At 38.9% G+C, this 21,339-nt stretch overlaps 2 pseudogenes; one reads left to right on the plus strand and one right to left on the minus strand.

The window, feature by feature from the left end:
• Window positions 1-11,936: 11,936 nt before the first annotated feature.
• LOC147935164 (uncharacterized) lies at window positions 11,937-12,713 on the minus strand (annotated as a pseudogene).
• A 971-nt stretch (window positions 12,714-13,684) lies between these two features.
• Window positions 13,685-14,644, plus strand: LOC147935165 (uncharacterized; annotated as a pseudogene).
• Window positions 14,645-21,339: the final 6,695 nt, after the last annotated feature.

Genomic DNA, 21,339 nt, shown 5'->3' on the forward strand with positions numbered 1-21,339 from the left:
CTGCTGCTTGTCTCTTGATTTTTCGTCAAGGTCTGCTCCAGATCTGGCCATTCTTTCTTTGGTAGACGCACCATTGTAGATTTAGATCTCCTTCCTTGTCTCATATTTGGTTTTATTTGTCTAAGATTTTAGTTTTATTTTTCTATTTCTTGGGTTTCTAGATTCTAATCTGGGCTGTATACGAATGGATGTAATGTTTTAGGGTTGTTTGGGTTTTTTCCTCTTTGGTCTTGTTTGGTCTTCGTCTCCAGGAGTGACCCGCCAAGTTATATCTCTAGAAATATTGATATTCATGCATGCCTTTGTAATACATCTTGTGGTATATAAATGAAATTCAATTGATAAAAGATAAAAGAATATTAGAAAGTATGTTTATAATTAATATAGTTGTAAATTAGTTTTTTTGTTTTTTTTTGTGTTAATGAAGAAACATTTATACATGAAGAAAACTTAGACACCCAAATTAATATAATTTTTTTTGGCTAAAACAATTAAAAAGTTCAACCACAAACAAACAAAATACAATAAAATAATATTAAAATACATGGTGAAATCCAATGTTAAGTTATTGTAAAAGTTCTATTATAAAAACAAGGATATAACTCTATGTTATATATTTAATCTATATACATAGTAAAAGTTGGTTAATTAAACAAAAAATGAAAGTTCAAAAAAGAAAAAAATTGTGATATATGAGACACAGCGTATTTACAGAAAATCGTTGGATTATGCATTGTTATTATCTGAAATTGTGGTCCACTGTATTATGCTGCATAAAAATTCCCAAAAGTTACTATTTTTTTTCTTTCTAAAATCACAAAGTAAGCCTTTTTCTATATTTTTTTCTAACTCTGCTTTCTAATGTAACATTTATGGTTTAAGGTATTGAGTTGGAACTATATAATTGTAAATAACAAGACGTTTTATCATGATTCCACTTTATTTCAATAGTCAATACAATTTTTTTAAATGCGGTTTGTTATTACTTTTGCTAATTAAAAAATTAGTTCAAAGTGTAGTCCAGTTTTACAAAGGTTGCCAATGGTAACGGCGGATTTGGTTGTAAGGGACAAGCAATTTCATAGTGTGGTACGGTTGAAATGCGTAGGTGCGGGACAAATATATTTGCAGAAAAAGTGCAGTTACTGTAAATTAAGCGGTACAAAATAATGTTTGATTGGTCAAAAACTATTTGCGGTACAGATTTCATATCATTTCATAAATACATAGTATAATTATACACTATAGACACATATTATAAATACATTATAAAAATATAATATAAATTAAATTTTTTCATTTATTATTAATTAAATTTTAATTTTGTATATTATTTATAAACTTTAAAACCAAAATTTTTTAAAAATAATTATGTGAAAAATACATTGTTTTAAAACTAAATTCATTCTTAAGGAAACTAGGATTTCTTTATCAAAATTTTAAATCTAGTTAAAATAGATATTAAACATTTTGATGATATAATTTTTCTTCTAAAAATCTGTTTTTCATATTTATAGTGATTATTGTATAAATATTTTGAATAAATTATGAATTATTTAAAATAAAAAGTAATTTATTTAACAGAAGTTTAAAAATTTAAATTGAAAATACATTTAGCATATATTATTGTTAAATATAATTGATTATTATTCTGTTCATAAAATAAATAACTAAAACTAATAAATTAAAGTTTTATATTATCTAGTGCGTTATTTGAAAAACCCATGGGTCAATAGTTGCTGGACACAAAAAAGAGTATGTAAGAGTAATTACACTCATTTTTTACGAGTTTTGAAATTTATTTCTTCTGTTTGTAAGCATATGTACGTATTGAACGCTTATCATATCTTTTCTAGGAAATGTAGTTCTCTCACTTCTATATAAAATAAATTGTATTAAAATTATACAATTATAATATATATTTTGTATCGCATATTGTTTATTACCATTCAAACAATATTTTGCACCACTTATCTTACAAAAAATGCATTTATCTCATATAACGCTTACCGCAGTTAAACCGTATAACACTTTCAATATGTTTTTTCCGCACTATAAAAAATGCATTTACCATTCAGAGGCTTAGACCATCTAAAACGACCCGACCCGAACACACCAATAATAAATAAATAAATACTCTATAGCTAGTGGTCCCATACCCACTAGCCACCTTACCACAAACACACCAAATCGGAAATAATAAACAATACCAATATCCAACAATAACCAATAAACCAATAACTAATATCAAATAATAATTCCAATAATAAACTAAAGATCCAATCAACGTAAACCAGAGAACCAGCAATCCTAAACAACATTCTAAGACTCAACTTTAGCAACCTAACAGAAGCCAGACAACCAAGCGAGCCACTAGAACATCCTCCTCTTCATTCCCTTGATTCCACGATCATACTTTGCCTTTACCTGCACCACAAACACAAATTGCAATGCATGAGTATTTAATAAACACTTAGTAAGGCAATCCTCCCATCTACTGGACTATACACACAAGCAATAGAGACATCTCTAACCATCAATCAACAATCAACAAACATCAATAACAAACCAGGACTCTGCATCGACCGACACCAACCATGCATTGACCGACACCGATTGGGGTTGCATCGACCGACACGCACACTACATCGACCGACGCATGCTCGACATAGCACGAAAACCCTAGGGTTAACGCGCCATCCTCGCATTTGCATCTACCGACGCACAAAGTGCATCGACCGATGCACATGCCGAGCATCGTTTTTCTCTGAAGCTTCTCGCCGGATCTTCGTTCCTACAACCACAAAACTCGATCCCAAGCCACAAGAAAGTTTCCCAATGTCCCACATAACATACTAACAAGCCTAACAACACATAATCAAGTAGATCAGAGAAATCTCCAGCTTAGATAAGCCATGATCATGCACTTATCTTTGCCAAGACGATTCTGAACATCAAACAAGCAAGAAAATACTTCCAGGAAGTTTCTACAACGATCCCAGCTCAGATCTCTACATGAACAACTTCCATTCTCCCAAACTCCTCAGGAACACTCAAGAACACTTAGGAACACCTTTTTCTCTTTTCTTTCTCTCAAAAGCGGCTAAATACGACTAATGAGACAGAAACTCGTGTTACGGGTTCGCGGATATTACAATTCTCCCCCACCAACATAGATTCTTCCTCGAATCTTGAACAACCATCAGTCAAGGACTCCCGTGCAACCGTCTCCACGGCCTGCACTCCTCCGACCGATCTACGAAAGGTCACCTCTAGGCGATAGACTCACGTTCCAGGCATTATTTCCTCTCGACTTTTGGACTTTCCTTTACTCATAGGCCTAACCCTTGAGTTTTTATTGGCTCCTCATCAGACCTAAGTCTGCATGCCATAATGTTCGCTCCTCATCGGGCATAAGCCCGCATGCCATATATATATAAGGAAAAATCCAATACTTGTCTCTCGGGTTGCCACCCTACAACGCACCCCCGGATCGTCATCCGAAGTCGATATACCAACCATACTCCCAAGCCACAAAGTCTCAGAATATGGCAGTACTAGGAGAACCTAAGTCCCCCAAGAGTCGCGAGCAAACAATTCTGAACACGTCTGAGTCCTATCCCTATCTAGGCTTCCTTCCCGTGGCTCGCGTAAGATATCACAATGTCATACCAACCACATATCCCCTCAATAGGATACCTCATGACCACACATGGATCATCTCACTGCCACTAGGGCCGCCACAAAGGCCAAACAAATGTCCTAAACAGGACCGCCACCAAGGCCAAACAAATGTCCTAAACATGACCGCCACCAAGGCCAAACAAATGTCCTAAATAGGACCGTCACAAAGACCATTTGTCCCGAAGGACCGTCACAAAGACCATCTGTCCCGAAGGACCGTCACAAAGACCATCTATCCCGAAGGACCGTCAGAAAGACCATCTGTCCCAAAGTACCGCCTAAATAGGCACTCTGGCTAAACAGCCCGTCACAAAGGCCACACACGACTAAACAGCCCGCCCAAAAGACCGCCACACACAGGCAAAATGACTCAAAAGTCCGCCACTAAGGCCACACAAGCCCCTCCAAGGCTCACAACCACTAAAATGGACAAATTCTAACTCACATCAAAATTTACATTTTAGCACTTTCCCCTTTTGGAAACTTTCCACTTTTGGAAACTTTCCACTTTTGGAAACTTCTATTTCAGGAAACTTTCCTCCAAAAACCCCGCCTCACGGAAACTTTGTACCCGAGCACCACCTCATCTTGTTACTTAGTCGTACAACCAACCACCCCAAGCGACCAAGTAACCAAGAGAGATGGGCTGGAATACTCCATTCTCGCTCCAGCCACGGATTACAGATGGGACCAAGCTAGAAAAACTCAAGTCGCGGCTTGCTTCTCGAACCACTTCTTAAACCTTTCCTTCATCCTCGCCTTTGGCTCCCAAGTCTGCTCCTCAACACCATCACAATCCCAAAGGACTCTCATCAAAGGAATCTTCTTCTTCCGAAGTTCCTTGATCCTCCTCTCGAGAACCCTCATTGGTCTCGCCTCTAAAGTCATCTTAAGCTGAAGATCCTCAGGGATCTTAGCTAACAACTGATCGTCCTCACGGAGACACTTCCGCAACATAGACACATGGAAAACCTTATGGAAAGCACGCATAACCTCAGGTAACTCCAATCTATATGCCACTGGTCCAACCCGCTCAATCACTCTGAACGGATCCATATACCTCGGACTCAACTTAGTCTCAGTCAATGACCTGTTCGGACCTTGCAACATGGCCATCTTGAGGTACACTCCGTCTCCTACCTGAAACTCAAGATCTCTCCTCCTCCTATCGGCATAACTCCTCTGCCGATCCTAAGCTTTCTTCATGTTCAGCTTGAGAACCCGAATCTTCTCTCAGGTCTCCTGAACAAAATCTGCCCCTAACATGCTCCTCTCCCCCACCTGAGTCCAGCATAACGGTGTACGGCATGGCCTCCCATACAAAGCCTCATAAGGAGCCATCTTAATACTCGCATGATAGTTGTTGTTGTAAGCAAACTTTACCAGGTTCTGGTGATCTGCCCAATGGCCACCCCAATCCAACACACACATCCTCAGCATATCCTCCAGCGTCTAGATCGTCCTTTCTGACTGTCCATCTGTCTGGGGATGATAAGTTGTACTCATATGCACCTTAATGCCCATCTCCGCCTGAAATGCCCTCCAGAACACCGAAGTGAACTTGGAATCCCTATCAGACACAATGCTCGCAGACACCCCATGCAACATGACTATTTCCCTCACATACTTCTTAGCCAAGACCGCTGCTCCATCAGTCTTCTTAATGGCCAGAAAATGTGCTGACTTAGTCAACCGGTCCACAATGACCCAAATAGCATCAAAAGTCCGAGACACTGGTAATCCCACCACGAAATCCATCGTGATCATATCCCACTTCCACTCAGGAATGGGTAGACTCTTCAGTAACCCGCCTGGAACCTGATGCTCAGCCTTTACTAGATGACACACATCGCACCTTGCGACCTAATTAGCTACATCCTTCTTCATCCCAACCCAGTGATAGTACCTCTTGAGATCACGGTACATCTTAGTCGCTCCTGGATGAATAGAAAACTTGCTCGCATGAGCCTCTCTTAGGATCTCCTGTCTCAACTCCTCATCCTTGGGCACACAAATCCGACCGTGCACCAGGATAATACCATTATCTGAGACCTGATACTCCGAGTCAACATCCTTTGAGGCATTCACCAGCCCAAAATCCTTCTCATGTGCCAACCGCACCCTGCTCAGAAGATCTGCTCTATCAACTGCTTCCAAACCCAACGGTTCCTGAGACACAACACATAACCTCAAAGCACTAATCTCTCCTACCTAGACTCCATCTCCTGCTCCTGAGCCGAAGCTACTCTCTTCCGACTCAGAGCACCTGCAACCGAGTTAGCCTTACCAGGGTGATAAGATATCTCCAAATCGTAATATGCCACAAGCTCCATCCACCGCCTCTACCTCAAGTTCAGCTCGGGCTGAGTGAATATATACTTCAAACTCTTATGATCTGTAAACACATGCACCTTTGCACCATAAAGATAGGATCTCCAAATCTTCAGGGCAAAAACTACAACAGTCATCTCCAAATCATGAGTAGGATAGTTGCCCCCATGCTTCCACAACTGCCGCAAAGTATAGGCAATCACCTTCCCATGCTGCATCAACACATACCCCAAACCAACTCTGGATGCATCAGTGTAAACCACATAGGGTTCCTCCTGCTCAGGCAAAGCCAACACTGGCGTAGTAGTCAACATCTCCTTAAGGCTTGCAAAGCCCTCCTCACACTCCTGTGACCACACAAAAGGAACGTCCTTCCCTGTCAACTTAGTCAACGGACGTGCTCTGCTCGCAAATCCCTGCACAAACCTCCTGTAGTAACCTGCCAGATCAAGGAAACTCCTCATCTCTATGGCATTATGCGGTCTAAGCCAATCCCTGATAGCCTGAATCTTCTCCGGATCTACAGAAACCCCATCTACAGACACAATGTGACCCAGAAAACCCATCTCACGCTGCCAAAAACTGCACTTGCTCAACTTAGCAAACAACTTCTGCACCCGCAGCTTCTCCAGAACTGCCCTCAAATGCATTGCATGTTCCTCAGGACTCTTAGAATAAACCAGGATATCGTCAATAAAAATGATGACAGACACGTCCAGAAACTCCGGAAACACGCTGTTCATCAATCTCATGAACACTGCTGGTGCGTTAGTCAACCCAAACGACATCACCACAAACTCATAATGCCCATACCTCGTCCTGAAAGCAGTCTTCCTCACATCTGTCTCATCTATCGGTATCTGATGATAACCCGACACCAGATCTACCTTGGAGAGCCAAGTAGCACCTCTCAACTGATACAACAACTCATCGATCCTAGGAAGAGGGTACTTATTCTTCACAGTGACCCGGTTCAAACCTCTGTAGTCGATACACAGCCGGAAACTCCAATCCTTCTTCTTGACAAATAACACCGGCGCTTTCCACAGTGATACACTAGGACGGATGAATCCCTTACTCAACAAATCCTCTAGTTGCTTCTTCAGCTCTGCCATCTCTGCTAGAGCCATTCTGTAAGGAGCCTTGGATAACGGCGTCGTCCCCGGTTCCAGTTCAATCGTGAAAGGATCAGACCGAGATGGTGGTTATCCCTGCAATGACTGAAATACATCCTCAAATTCCTCAACAACCAGAATACCGTTAACCGTAGACTTCTCCACTGACTCTGGCATTGATATAGTAACCAAATAAGCCTCACGGCCCTTCTCGATCATCTTCCCAGCCTGAATGGCTGAGATCACGAGACTCCCCGAAGTCGGTCTGATAGCCTGAAAAACCAAGTTCCCTCCCGGACGCTCAAACTCCACTCTACCCCGATAGCAATCCAAATGCACCATATGCCGATGCAACCAATCCATCCCAAGAATAACATTATACAACTCCACTGGACTGATAAACAAATCCGCTGGCCACGACTCTCCCGCGATCTGAATATCAATTCCTCTGGCTCGTCCAATAACCCTCAGGAACTTGCCTCCCGCAACTCTGACAACTCCTGTACGCTCACATCCGCAGTAGTTTTCCTGAGATACTTCCAACTTCTAACTCCAAAATGATAAATCATTTGTGGACATATATCTGGTGGTTTCTCCTTGATTTAAACAAAAAATGTTTCTCCTCCAAAGTAATTTTGCTTCTTCATGTAACTCGTTCCTTTCTTAGCAATCATGGGAAAGACCAAGAGCATTATACTTGCAATAGAGAAATAAAAAACATGATCTTTCACAGTTGGTTTGCAAAGCTCAATGAACACTTTAAACTCATACAACTCTTTTTCAAGCAAATGTCTTATTTCAGAAAAATGCTTAACCATTACATGCTCAGTTTTAGTTATAAACGGTTCAATCACAATGCTACTCAAAAAAAACTCTCAAAGAAGAGTTAAATTCAAGAATTGATGGACCGTTCAATGTGCTCAACCGGATCCACAACAATGCCTACCAACTCGATCTTCAAAGTAAGTACAAAGTGAATGGTAGTTTCAAAGTTTCTGATCTTCTCCCTTATTTTACAGATAATTCGGATTTGAGGTCAAATCCTTTTCAAGTGGGAGAGGATGATGAGACTATGGACAGCTCAACCAAAAAACATGGACATGAGGAGGAGCTTGTACCAGAGGAAGCATCAGAGGAGCAGCTTGAACCAGAGGTAGCATCAGAGGAGCAGCTTGTACTAGCGGAAGCATCGGAGGAAGCATTGACTGTTCCGGCGGGTCCTCTAACAAGGTCAAAATCAAGGAGGTTAAATCAAGCCATCAATGGTCTACTTAGATAGCTGGATAAAAAGCAAGAAGACATGGCTCAAGCCATCCTAACGATGATCACAGCTCAATGTGTTCGATGAAGGGTTAAGTGTTGCTTATGCACTCTTTTTCTCTTGTCAAGTTTTGTCCCATTGGGTTTTCTTGACAAGGTTTTTAATGAGGCTTAAGTGACACTTTCTAAGCCCCTTTGTCACCCCATTTCGTGGTCCAAGGCCCATCTCTTTGTCTTGGCCCATTTTCTTTCTCTCTTGTTCAAACTTTACATTTAATGCTTTTGTAATTTCCTAGACATTTTGTATGAACTTGCATAAGTGTGGGACTTGTGCATATTCTTGCATAAGTTTGACCTTTTGCATGCTCTTGCATGTCTCACCTCTCTCCCCTCTTCTCATTTCGTCGTCCCTCTCCTATTTAAACACCATGTATTTCTCATTTGTTACTCATCAAACATTTTAATCAAAAACCTTCTTTTTACTTGTTTGATCAGAGAAGGGTGTAGTATCTTCTCAACTTGTTTACTTCTTAGTGTGTCATATCTAAGTTGTAGTCAAGCCTGTAGTCTAAGAGATCTCCATCTCTCTTAGAAGTACACTTCGTTCTCTCCTTCAATCCGCTGCAAATCCACCTCTTCACCTTCTCCGCCATTCATCTCTCCATTCCGCTGCATCTTCAACCCATTCATCTTCATCATTTCGTTCATCCCTCTTCAAGACCTTGGAAAGTGTGTTCTTGGGAGTGGATCCTCATCCAGGAGTCTATCATTTGCCAAAACGATTCTGAACCTTACACAAGCAAACAAACACTCCCAGGAAGCTCCTACAACGATCCCAACTACAGATCTCTACAGGAACAGTCTCAAATCTCCCAAAATCCCCAAGAACACTCAAGAACACTTTTCTCGGATGTTACAACTCCGCCCTCTACAGTGGACCCTCACATCTTCACGTAGGACCCTCAAAAACCTCCTGATCTGAGCCTCCTCAGACTCTATAGCTCGACCATCATACCTCAGAAGTCGACTGAACTCCAAGTCAAGCTCCCGCACTGACCGAGTCCCCTGAGCTAGCTGAAGGAACTGCACCTCCAACCTATCTAGAGTCTCCCTAGGAATATACTTGCGGTTGAACTTCAAGACGAAGTCAGCCCAAGACATCTCCCTCTGCACCCTCCTAGCAGCCACAGAACTCCACCACAACTGAGCATCCCCAGTAAGGTTGTGAACCGCTATATAAACCCAAATCTGAGAGACTGGTAGTTACGTTCCACTCTCGTCCTCAACGCATCAGCAATAGTAGGATCATTGCCTCCCGAAAACCGCTTGGTACCAATATGGTTCATCTCTCTCAGCATACTGACATAACGAGAGTGAACCCCTACATCCGCAACCACTGGCTGCTGCACCCCCGCCGCCACTGGCAGCACTATCGGTGCCTGAGCTGGTACCGGTAACCATTCTATCAACTGTGCTAACAAGCCCGCAAGATAGACACTAGGGACTCCACCCGCTGGGACTCCCACACCTGGGACCCTAGCATCACCGGCCACTGGAGCATCAACACTGCCCCCTCCGGCCACACTCATGGAATCCTCCTGGACAACTTGCGACTCGCCAACACCCTCAGCTGTCACACTCTGGTCCGCATTCTCACTAACCGCTGGGACTCTACCCCTACCACGACCACGTCCGCATCCATGACCACGTCCGCGTCCACGACCACAACCAGCAACAACATCCTCTCTAACCATCTGCACTACCATGAACAGAAGGCTAAGCACGCAATTATACATAACACAGAAACATATACTCACCGTAGAATCACACACTAGGCTCGAAGAGGATGTTCTAGGACTCCATGCCACACACAATTGACTAACTCACATAATCAACCAAGACATGCAATCCCAAACATCTACAACACAAAGCCCAGTGAACCCAAACCTAGAACCGTAAGGGCTCTAATATCAAACTAAAACGACCCGACCCATTTTTTTTTAATATATATAATAAATATTAATAAGAATAACAAATAAATAAATACTCTACAGCTAGTGGTCCCATACCCACTAGCCACCTAACCACAAACACACCAACAGCGGAAATAATAAGCAATACCAATATCCAACAATAACCAATATCAAATAATAATTCCAATCATAAACTAAAGATCCAATCAACGTAAACCAGAGAACCAGCAATCCTAAACAACATTCTAGGACTCAACTCTAGCAACTCTAGCAACTCTAGCAACTCTAGCAACCTAACAGGAACCAAGCGAGCCACTAGAACATCCTCCTCTTCATTGTCTTGATTCCACGATCACACTTTGCCTTTACCTGCACCACAAACACAAATTGCAATGCATGAGTATTTAATAAACACTCAGTAAGGCAATCCTCCCATCTATTGGGCTCTACACACAAGCAATAAAGACATCTCTAACCATCAATCAACAATCAACAAACATCAATAACAAACCAGGACTCTGCATCGACTGACACCAACCATGCATCGACCAACACTGATTGGGGTTGCATCTACCGACACAAGGCTTGCACACGCACACTGCATCGAGCGACGCATGCTCGACATAGCACGAAAACCCTAGGGTAAACGCGCCGTCCTCGCATTTGTATCGGCCGATGCACATGCCGAGCATCGTTTTTCCCCGAAGCTTCTCGTCGGATCTTCGTTCCTACAACCACAAAACTCGATCTCAAGCCACAAGAAAGCTTCCCAATATCCCACATAACATACTAACAAGCCTAACAACACATAATCAAGTAGATCAGAGAAATCTCCAGCTTAGATAAGCCATGGTCATGCACTTACCTTTGCCAAGACTATTCGAAACCTCAAACAAGCAAAAAAACACTTTCAAGAAGTTCCTACAACGATCCCAGCTACAAATCTCTACAGGAACAACTTCCAATCTCCCAAACTCCTCAGGAACACTCAAGAACACTTAGAAAAACCTTTTCTCTCTTTTCTTTCTCTCAAAAGCGGCTGAACACGACTAATGAAACCGAAACTCGTGTTAAGGGTTTTCCCTAACCCAAAACGCAGCGTTTAACTTAAACTCGTCCGCACATAGTACATCGACCGATGCACCCTCTAAACCGGGATTCCGGTTCGCGGATGTTACACCATCTCCAACCCATCTTCATTTCTATCTCCAAACTCCATTTTGGAGAAAAACCTTCTCCAACCCCACTCTATTTCCATCTCTAAAATTGAGATCTCTATATTTGTCTCTATATTTGGAGACTTCTCCATTTTGGAGTTGAGTTTTTTTATTTACAAATCAGTCTCTTAAATTTAAATATATTTATATTTTATATCTAAATATAATTAATTATTATTACTTTATACTTAAACTTATAAATAATAATTTTAAAATTCAACAATAGCATATATTACATAGAAACTAGATAATACAAAAAGAAGATACAAAATAGCATAACTAATAATAAAAATTAAAATACATAATATGACTTAAACTAAAAATTAAAAACAACTTAATACAACAAAGACTAATAATTAATCTGGTTGATTATTTGCAGTTCCATTAAGATAGTTAAGATAGTGCCCCAACGAAGTAGATGACTCTGGAGCTTGTTGATCTAGTTGTTGGATACCACGTTTTTGTAAAGTTTATGTTTGTTCAGCATTCATATATGCACGGATATTCGGATCTTTTATCGAATTCACGTTCCGAAAGAAAATCCACTTCTCCTCTATAGCTTCTTTCAGTGCATTAAATGTACTTTGAAACTCTAAATAGTGATCTCTTTGTGCACTTGTCTTCTTTAATTGCTCCAAAAGTTGTCTATTTCCTTCTTCCAAACTGTTGATTATAAGTGATGTTTGATCATCTTTTTTTCTTTTCATTTTGGATTTTTTCACCTCTGTTGGCCAATAACATTGTCGTCATCACCTAAATTCAAAGAGAACGGAAACAATTTGGATGAAGCTTGTGTTGTGGAATCATGGATATTATTTTATGAATTAAAATATGTGTACTCCATATCACTAGAATTTGGTACTTGTTTAAAGGAACCATCTTGGAATTTTTTAAAGTTGTTCACAATATTCCATACATGATCAAATTTCCAACGTCCATTGAAACTGTGATCTTCAGCTAACATTAATTTGGCTTGATTTAGCTGTAAATATATTAAAAATTATTAGTAAAAAATAACTAAATTAAAGAAATTAAGTATTCAAAAAAATTGATGAATATTAATTATTTCTTACAATATCTTCATTTGAAGCACCACTTTGAGGCCTGTTTTCACATTGTTTGATGCATTGCATAGATTTTTTGTTGTTGTTTTCTCAAAAGTAAAAGTGTCTCACATTGAAAAAAACCAATTATGAAGAAATATAAGAAGAAGAAAAATATTTACAGCTTCTTACACTTTTAAAACCAATGTAATATAGACGTGACAATACAATGACTAGCAAAAGTAAAAGTGTCTCACATTGAAAAAATCAATTATAAATAAATATATGAAGAAAAAAATATTTACAGCTTCTTACACTTTTAAAACCAATGTAATAAAGATGTAACAATACAATGATTAGCAAAAGTAAAAGTGTCTCACATTGAAAAAAACAATTATAAATAAATATAAGAAGATAAAATATATTTACAGCTTCTTACACTTTTAAAACCAATGTAATATAGATGTAACAATACAATGACTAGCAAACTAAACGTGTCTCACATTGAAAAAAATCAATTATAAATAAATATAAGAAAATAAAAAATAGTTTCAGCTTCTTACACTTTTAAAACCAATGTAATATAGATGTGACAATAGAATGACTAGCAAAAGTAAAAGTATGTCAAATTATAAAAATTCAATTATAAATAAATATCAGAAAATAAGTTATTTTAAAAACCAAGGCAAAATAAATGTGACAATACAATGACTAACAAATAAAAATATCTTACATACTAAAAAGTTAAAAAAAATCAATTAGAAATAAGTGTGAGAATACAAAGACAAAATTAATAAATGCTTCTTACACTTTGATAACTAATCCAACATATGTGACAATACAATGACTAACAAAAATAATAGTTGTCTAAATTTGTAAAAATTTAATTATAAATAAATAAAAGAAAAAGACAAAATATTTAAAATTTCTTACACTTTTGATGCTTTTTGAATTAACGTCTAAATGAATTATTTCTATAAATACCACTAGAACCTGATGTTAGTCATCACATATCAAAAGCATATATACTTCTTTGCTCACTCTAAATTTTTTCTCTTAAAATGAATTTCAATTTCTAAAATCAGTCTCATTCTCATGATTCATCATCATCTTCAAATGATGATGAAAATATAGAAATGATTAATAATCTTGAAGATGAAGAAGAAGCAATACAATTTGCCATGGCTCAAAACAATGCGATCATCCAATATCTTCTCAATCAACAAAATAACCAAGTAATCCACGGAGGCTCAGTTTCCGGTCGTTCTTTCATCACCCTTGATCGAGAGAGCTCACATTATAGATTGTTCAACAATTATTTTTCAAAGACTTCGGTGTACGGTGATGTTATGTTTCGTAGAAGATATCATATGCCTCATTCTCTATTCCTTCGTATTGTTGATGCAGTTGGAACCCATGACAACTACTTCACACAACGAATAGATAGAGTATCACCTCTACAAAAATTAACAGCCGTGTTAAGAATGCTAGTGTACGGTCTACTAGCGGATGCCACATACGAGTATGTTAAGATAGCCGAATCAACAGCAATCAAAAGCTTGAAAATTTTTTGTCGAGCAATTGTAGAGATATTTTCAGAGACATACTTAAAGATCACCTACGGCTGATAATGTTGCTAGAATTCTTTACATTGGTGAAACACGAGGGTTTCCATGTATGCTGGGTAGCCTGGATTGCATACACTGAAAGTGGAAGAATTGTCCTACCGCTTGGGCTGACCAATATACAGGTCGTAGTGGATCACCAACTATAATTCGAGGAAGCTGTGACGGATTATGATCTTTGGATATGGCATGCATATTTTCGTATGTCGGGTGATATATTGTGTTTTTGTTGTGTTTTAAATCTTGTTTTTGCATAGTTTTGTTGCATAATCTTGTTATTCTAGGTGTTTTTAGGAGCATTTGTATCTAGCGTGTTATCTCTCAGGTTCTTGGAGTAGTCTCATCACATTTGGAGCATTTAGACTTGTTTTGGTGCAAAGAAGCAAAGAGGAGTGAAGTTGGAGAAGTGACAAGGAATCATGAGCTATGAGCGGCTATGCCCATCGGTCTCATCAATCGGCCAAGTGATGACCGATGCCACACCTCAACGTCAAGAACATGAAGCATGCACGACCACTTCCAACGGTCAAGCCCTCCCTGATTGGCATGATCGGTCACCTCCAATCGGTCAAGCCCTGCCCGATAGAGCTCGATCAGATGAAGAACTGGAGGTGCAGTCGGCCAACTCCTGCAGTCATGCAAAGACCGATGGAGCCACGCGAGCTCACCCATCGGCCAAAACCACCTCGTAGCCGCCATACTCCACACTTGTTTTAGTAGCCTTGGGCGTTCGGTAAGAACCGAGAAACCTGAACCAAAAGAACCGAGCTATTTGGTTCTCGGCGCCGAATTTGAGAAACAGTGTAAACCGATCGGAAAAAATATTTAAGGATTTCGGTTATCATTTCGGTTCGGTTCGGCAAACCATAACCGAACAGTTCTTTGGTTCTCTTCCAATAATCATCTATCGTCGAAGATCTGCCATGGTTAAGCTGAAAAATAAGCATGAGTTTTTAAGATCTGCCATCGATGAGCTGAAGAAAGACGATGGACTAGAGAAAAAGAAATAAACAAAACGCTAGGGTTTGTTGCGTTTAAAATAGTGTAGACTTTTTTTGGACTTATGAAATAAAAAAATATGTTTAGGCCAGGCCCAAATATTTTTACAGCCCACATGATATATCTAATAAAATAAGAAAACCCTACTTCTTTTTCTACCATTTTACTCTTGCCTCTCTCAACCGTTTCTTCTTCAACCTCTCAAAAATCTGAAAATTAGATCTTTTTTTCTTATTCGATTTCTCAATTCTTTACAGTATGAAAACTTCAGCTTTCTCAATTCTTCTATTTCATTTCGTCCAATTCTTCCACCTAATCCCTCAATCGTATTCAAGCAATAAAATCCTAAAATTTTATGTTTGAAGCTCGGATTTGCTCACTATCGACATATTTGATCGGACCTTTAATCCTTTTCATGGGTTTCATCGTTTTTACATGGTTGTAACTCTTCGTAACCCACTAAAAGGGTTTTTTTGATTGGATTTTACAAGTTTATGGAGGATACATAATTGTAGTTCATATTCGGTTAACCGAACTAACCGAAAAAAAATTCAGTTCGGTTTAATTCAGAATAGATTTTAAAGCAGATAACCGAACCAAATAAACCAATTACCGAATAAACCGAACTGAATTTTTATTCGGTTTAATTTGGCATGATTTTTAGATAAACGAAATTTTGAATAACCGAATAAACCGACCCGATTAAACCGGATAAACCGAATGCCCGGAGCTATGTTTTAGCTTTTATTTGGGTTTGAGCCGGTTTGTTTTGGGTTGACCCGATTCCCTTCTATTTTCCTATAAATACCTTAACCCTATTAAGGGGAGATTGATCTCTTGTTTTTAGCAGCTTTTTAGTGTTCTTAAACTTGTTTACTCTTGGTTTGTTGAATGATTGAGTATTTGTAAGTTTTTAATAGCAATTTCGTCTTCAAATCTCCTAATCTATAATCTCTTATTATCATTTCACAAAGATCATGCTTTTTCCTTTGTGTGATCATGATGATGAGAGAGAAGATCTATAGAACTTTGGGCTAGGTAGATTAGGGAGATGGATGATTAATCTATGATGTCTAGGGTATTATTTATGTGTTTCATATCTTGTTTAGGGTTAAAATTGCTAGATAGCCTTGATCAAGCTTTAAATCTAGTCATTAGGATTTTGATGCCCAGAAGGTGTTTGATGAAATTTCTGAAACAACATTTACAAGAGCTTTGCATTCCTAGCCAATTGAAATTGATGATAAGGGTGCTTAGTGGTATTTAGACTTGTTTTTAATGCATGCTTATCTTGTTATTACCTTTAGAAATTGTTGATTATTGCTTGATTAGCATAGGATCTCTATCATGGAAATGAATTGATTTACTTAAGTGTTCTTGTGACACCCCGGTTTCAGAGACTTGTGGAGATGTTTAAAATAATTGATTTGGCCACCTATGTCACTAAAGTGCACTTATCTTTTCGGTCAATGGTCCTGAGAGAACTCCACAGTTAAGCGTGCTTATGCTGGAGTAGTCTTAGGATGGGTGACCTTCCGGGAAGTGATTGTCGGAAATGTGCGAGTAAGGACAAAACACAGAGAAAGATCATGTGGTGATTTGTAGGGAAGGTAACAAGTCTTTAAAGTCTCTCAGACGTAGCAAACCGGCCGTCGGATATGGATGAGCTCACAAGCCTAATGATAGGGTGTGAGGTCCATTAAAGAAGGTGGGCCTATGGATTGGGATTGGACATGGGGCCCAAAGAGGTAGCGGTCGGGGCATTACAGTTCTGAGCCAAAGGATTGTGCTTGATTGTTGCTTAGACATCTAGGATTGATTAGCTATCTCCCAAGTCACTTACTTGCCCAAGGTTCACTTGTGTAGTCTTGATTTTAAAACTGTTTTTAGTTGTGTCTTTGTTTACTTTGAGTTTGCATTGTTTTGAGTTTGCTTTGTTTATTATCTTTAAGCCAGTTTGTTAGTTAAGATGGTTACAAAAACCAAATCCTGTTTAAGTTTAAATTAAGCATCTTTGTGTATTTTTAATCAGTTTATTAATGCAAATTGTCGATTGATATTTTGATGTTAATGTGTGGTATATATATAATATAATATCTTATTATATAAAGTTGGATTTTGAAAGTTAGTCATTAATAAAATTTTGACATGTGTCAAGTTTATATCAATCTGATTTTGACATGTGTAAAATTTAATATTTAATAGAAGCAATTTGAGATTACAACAAAAAAACAAAATATTTTGTTTTAAACAATAGTGATAATGTAAAAAGAATAATTATCAATAAATTGCAAAAATTAATTTTAAAAAATAATAATTATAAGGAGATTATATATATATATATTCATAAAAATTTGAAATTACAACATTTATTTTTAATTTAAGTTATTAATTCTACAAAAAAATAGAAATGGGATTAAGGAAAATATACATTTAAATATTAATTCTAAATTTTGTAAATACTCACTTCTATATAAACATAGATCATCGCATATTTTTCATCTAACAAAATAATTTATTCAAAAATATTGCTTTCAACTTTGTTCTATTGGTAAAACATTTTTAATAGAAAGGTAAATTTTTCTTATTTTTTTAAACCTTAATTTTCTCCTACTTTCTCCGTTTTCAGTTTGGAATATATAAGATTAATATGTTGACCCAAAAAAAAGATTAGTATATGCATCTTCTTTTTCTAATGATGTATTTTTAAATTTAATGTAGTAGTTTTAGATTGTTTTATTTAATTTATCTTTGCACTTTTGAATTATTTGAGATTCATATATTATCTTTCTTATAATTTTCTATAATTTCTATATTTATGTCAAATTAATTTTCTTATCATATGGTGATTTGTAGGGTCGGTAAACAAGTATTTAAAGCCTCCCGGACTTAACAGACCGGACGTCGGATATGGATGGGCCATGAGTAGACGTGAGGCCCACTAAGGAAGGTGGACCCGTGGTCATGGGCACACTAAGCAAGGTGGCAGTCGGGTGTTCCAGAGAAAAAGCTACATCATGGTGTGAAAAACACTTCCACGAATACGTTGGAAAAATTAACATTAGTTACTATCAAAAGATTTTGTGACGTTAGAAAAGGGTCGTTAGTTTCATTGGTTATCGGAGCAAGCCATTTTGAGATAGCGAAAAGATGTGAACATATTCTTTCCACACATAAGGAGGACAGAACTGAGGTTCTCTCTATGGTGGAGGAGGTTGGACGCAAGGTTATCTCTCTACGGGAGAAAAGTGGAGGAGGTTAGATGCAAGGTTATCTCCTCGAGGGAGAAAGTTGGAGTCAAGGTTCTTTTCATGGTGGAGGAGGTTGAATGCAAGGTTCTTCTCCATAGGGAGGAGGGCGGAGCCGAGGTTCTCTCGATGGTTAGTTATACACTATTGTGATGATGCATCGTTGATTAGTATACTATGTAATATATTTTTTATTCTAAATATTTTTTGAGCCAATAATTTTAGTAACTAAAAATACTATGCAAAAGTGAAAGTAAAAAAACATATAATAGTTAGCTTAATGTATTCATATAGATATTTTCTAGGTGGTAATAAATAATATATTTATAATATACAGTATATTTATGAAACGACCCGACCCGTTTTTTTAATAATAAATAATAAATAATTAATAATAATAATAAATAACTACAACTAGTGGTTCCATACCCACTAGCCACATATCCACAACCACAACCAACAGCGGAAATAACAATACCAATAAATATCTAATAATAAAATAACCAATAATCAAATTTAGCAACAATCAAATAACCAATCATCAGGAAACATGAAACCAGCAACCTAGCAATGTTTCTAATGATCCAACTCTAGCAACCTAGCAACGCCAAACAACATCCAATCGAGTCCTTAGAACATCCTCCTCTTCATCGCCTTGATTCCACGATCACACTTTGCCTTTACCTACACCACAAACACATATTGAGATGCATGAGTATTTAATAAAAACTCAGTGAGACAATCCTCCCATCTATTGGGCTATACACACAAGCAACTAGGATACCAATGTCCAAACAATCAATACAAACAAACATACAAAACAGGAAAGCAAACATCATCTCGCTGGAAGGGAGGTGTCGACCAACACAAGCCAAGTGTCGACCGACACTGGCTCTTGGTGTCGACCGACACTATCCCACAGTGTCGATCGATGCCGCTTCACTGGTGTCGACCGACACCAATTGGTATCGATCGACACTACCTGTGCAACCGCGATCCGCACGAAGCCGAGAGTCGAACCTCGCTCCCAAACTCCATCAATTCGCCCAATACTCAAAACCCAAGCCATATACATCCATAGGAACCTGTAGCAATCCAATCCCAGCAAGAAAACACACAAAAACAGCAACAACAAGCAAGAACAAGGAATTACAGGCTTAGATCAGCCATGGTCATGCACTCACCTCTTTGCAGGAAGATTCTGACCAACAACAACGAATCCAACCCTCCTAGCAAGCTTCTAACTCCTTCCTAGCCTTGGATCTCTCAAGAAACAGCAAGGAATCTCACCAATCTCTCTCAAAAGCTCAAGAACAATGTTTTCTCCCTTCTTCTCTCAAAAATGTTAAACGGCGACAAAGACAAAAAAAAAAATCTTCTTTTCGTCAACAAACACATAATATCTTGGTTTAATGGTTCCCCTAAACAAAACCAACCAAAAATCGACAATTAAGTCAATCTGGTTGAACCAAAAATAAGTGGTGTCGACCGACACCCTCCCCAAAACGCATAGTTTTGGTTTCCGGGTGTTACAGTTCTCCCCCACGAACATAGATTCGTCCTCGAATCTCAACCAACCATCAGTCAAGGACTCCCGTGCTATCGTCTCTACGGCCTGCACTCCTCCAACCGATCTACGAAAGGTCACCTCTAGGAGATAGACTCACGCCACAGGCATTATTTGCTCTCGACTTTTGGACTTTCCTTTACTCAGAGGCCTAAACCTTGAGTTTTTATTGGCTCCTCATCGGGCCTAAACCTGCATGCCATAATATATAAGGAAGTCCAATATTCTTCTCTCGGGTTGCCACCCTACAGCGCACCTCCGGATCGTCATCTGAAGTTGATATACCAACCTAAGTCCCCCAAGAGACGCGAGCAAACAATTATGAACACGTCTGAGTCCTATCCCTATCCAGGTTTCCTTCTTGTGGCTCGCGTAAGACATCTCAATGTCCTACCAACCACATATCCCCTCACTGGGATACCTCATGACCACACTTGGATCATCTCACTGCCACAAGGGCCGCCACAAAGGCCGAACAAATGTCCTAAACAGGACCGCCACCAAGACCAAACAAATGTCATAAACATGACCGTCACAAAGACCAAACAAATGTCCTAAACAGGACCATCACAAAGACCATCTGTCCCGAAGGAACATCACAAAGACCATCTGTCCCGAAGGACCGTCACAAAGACCATCTGTCCCAAAGGACCGCCTAAATAGGCACTCTGGCTAAACAGCCCGCCACAAAGGCCACACATCTGGCTAAACAGCCCGCCACAATAGCCATACAATGTCTCAAACGACCGCCACTAAGGCCACACAATGACTAAAAAGTCCGCCACTAAGGCCACACAAGCCCCTCCAAGGCTCTCTCCACTAAAATGGACAAATTTTAACTCACATAAAACTTTCTATTTTTAGCACTTTCCACTTTTGGAAACTTTCCACTTTTGGGAACTCCTATTTCAGGAAATTTACTTCCAAAAACCCCGCCTCACGGAAGCTTTGTATCCCGAGCACCACCTCATCTTGTTACTTAGTCGCACAACCAACCACCCCAAGCGACCAAGTAAACAAGAGAGATGGGCTGGAATACTCCATTCCCGCTCCAGCCATAGATTACAGATGGGACCAGGCTAGACAAAATCAAGTCGCGGCTTGCTTCTCATACCACTTCTTAAACCTTGCCTTCATCCTCGCCTCAGGCTCCCAAGTCTGCTCCTCAACACCATCACAGTCCCAAAGGACTCTCATCAAAGGAATTTTCTTCTTCCAAAGTTCCTTAATCCTCCTCTCGAGAACCTTCACTGGTCTCACCTCCAAAGTCATGTTAG

Source organism: Camelina sativa, chromosome 11 (assembly GCF_030686135.1).
Source record: "Camelina sativa cultivar CO46 ecotype springtype chromosome 11, ASM3068613v1".
Classification (NCBI taxonomy): Eukaryota; Viridiplantae; Streptophyta; class Magnoliopsida; order Brassicales; family Brassicaceae; genus Camelina; species Camelina sativa.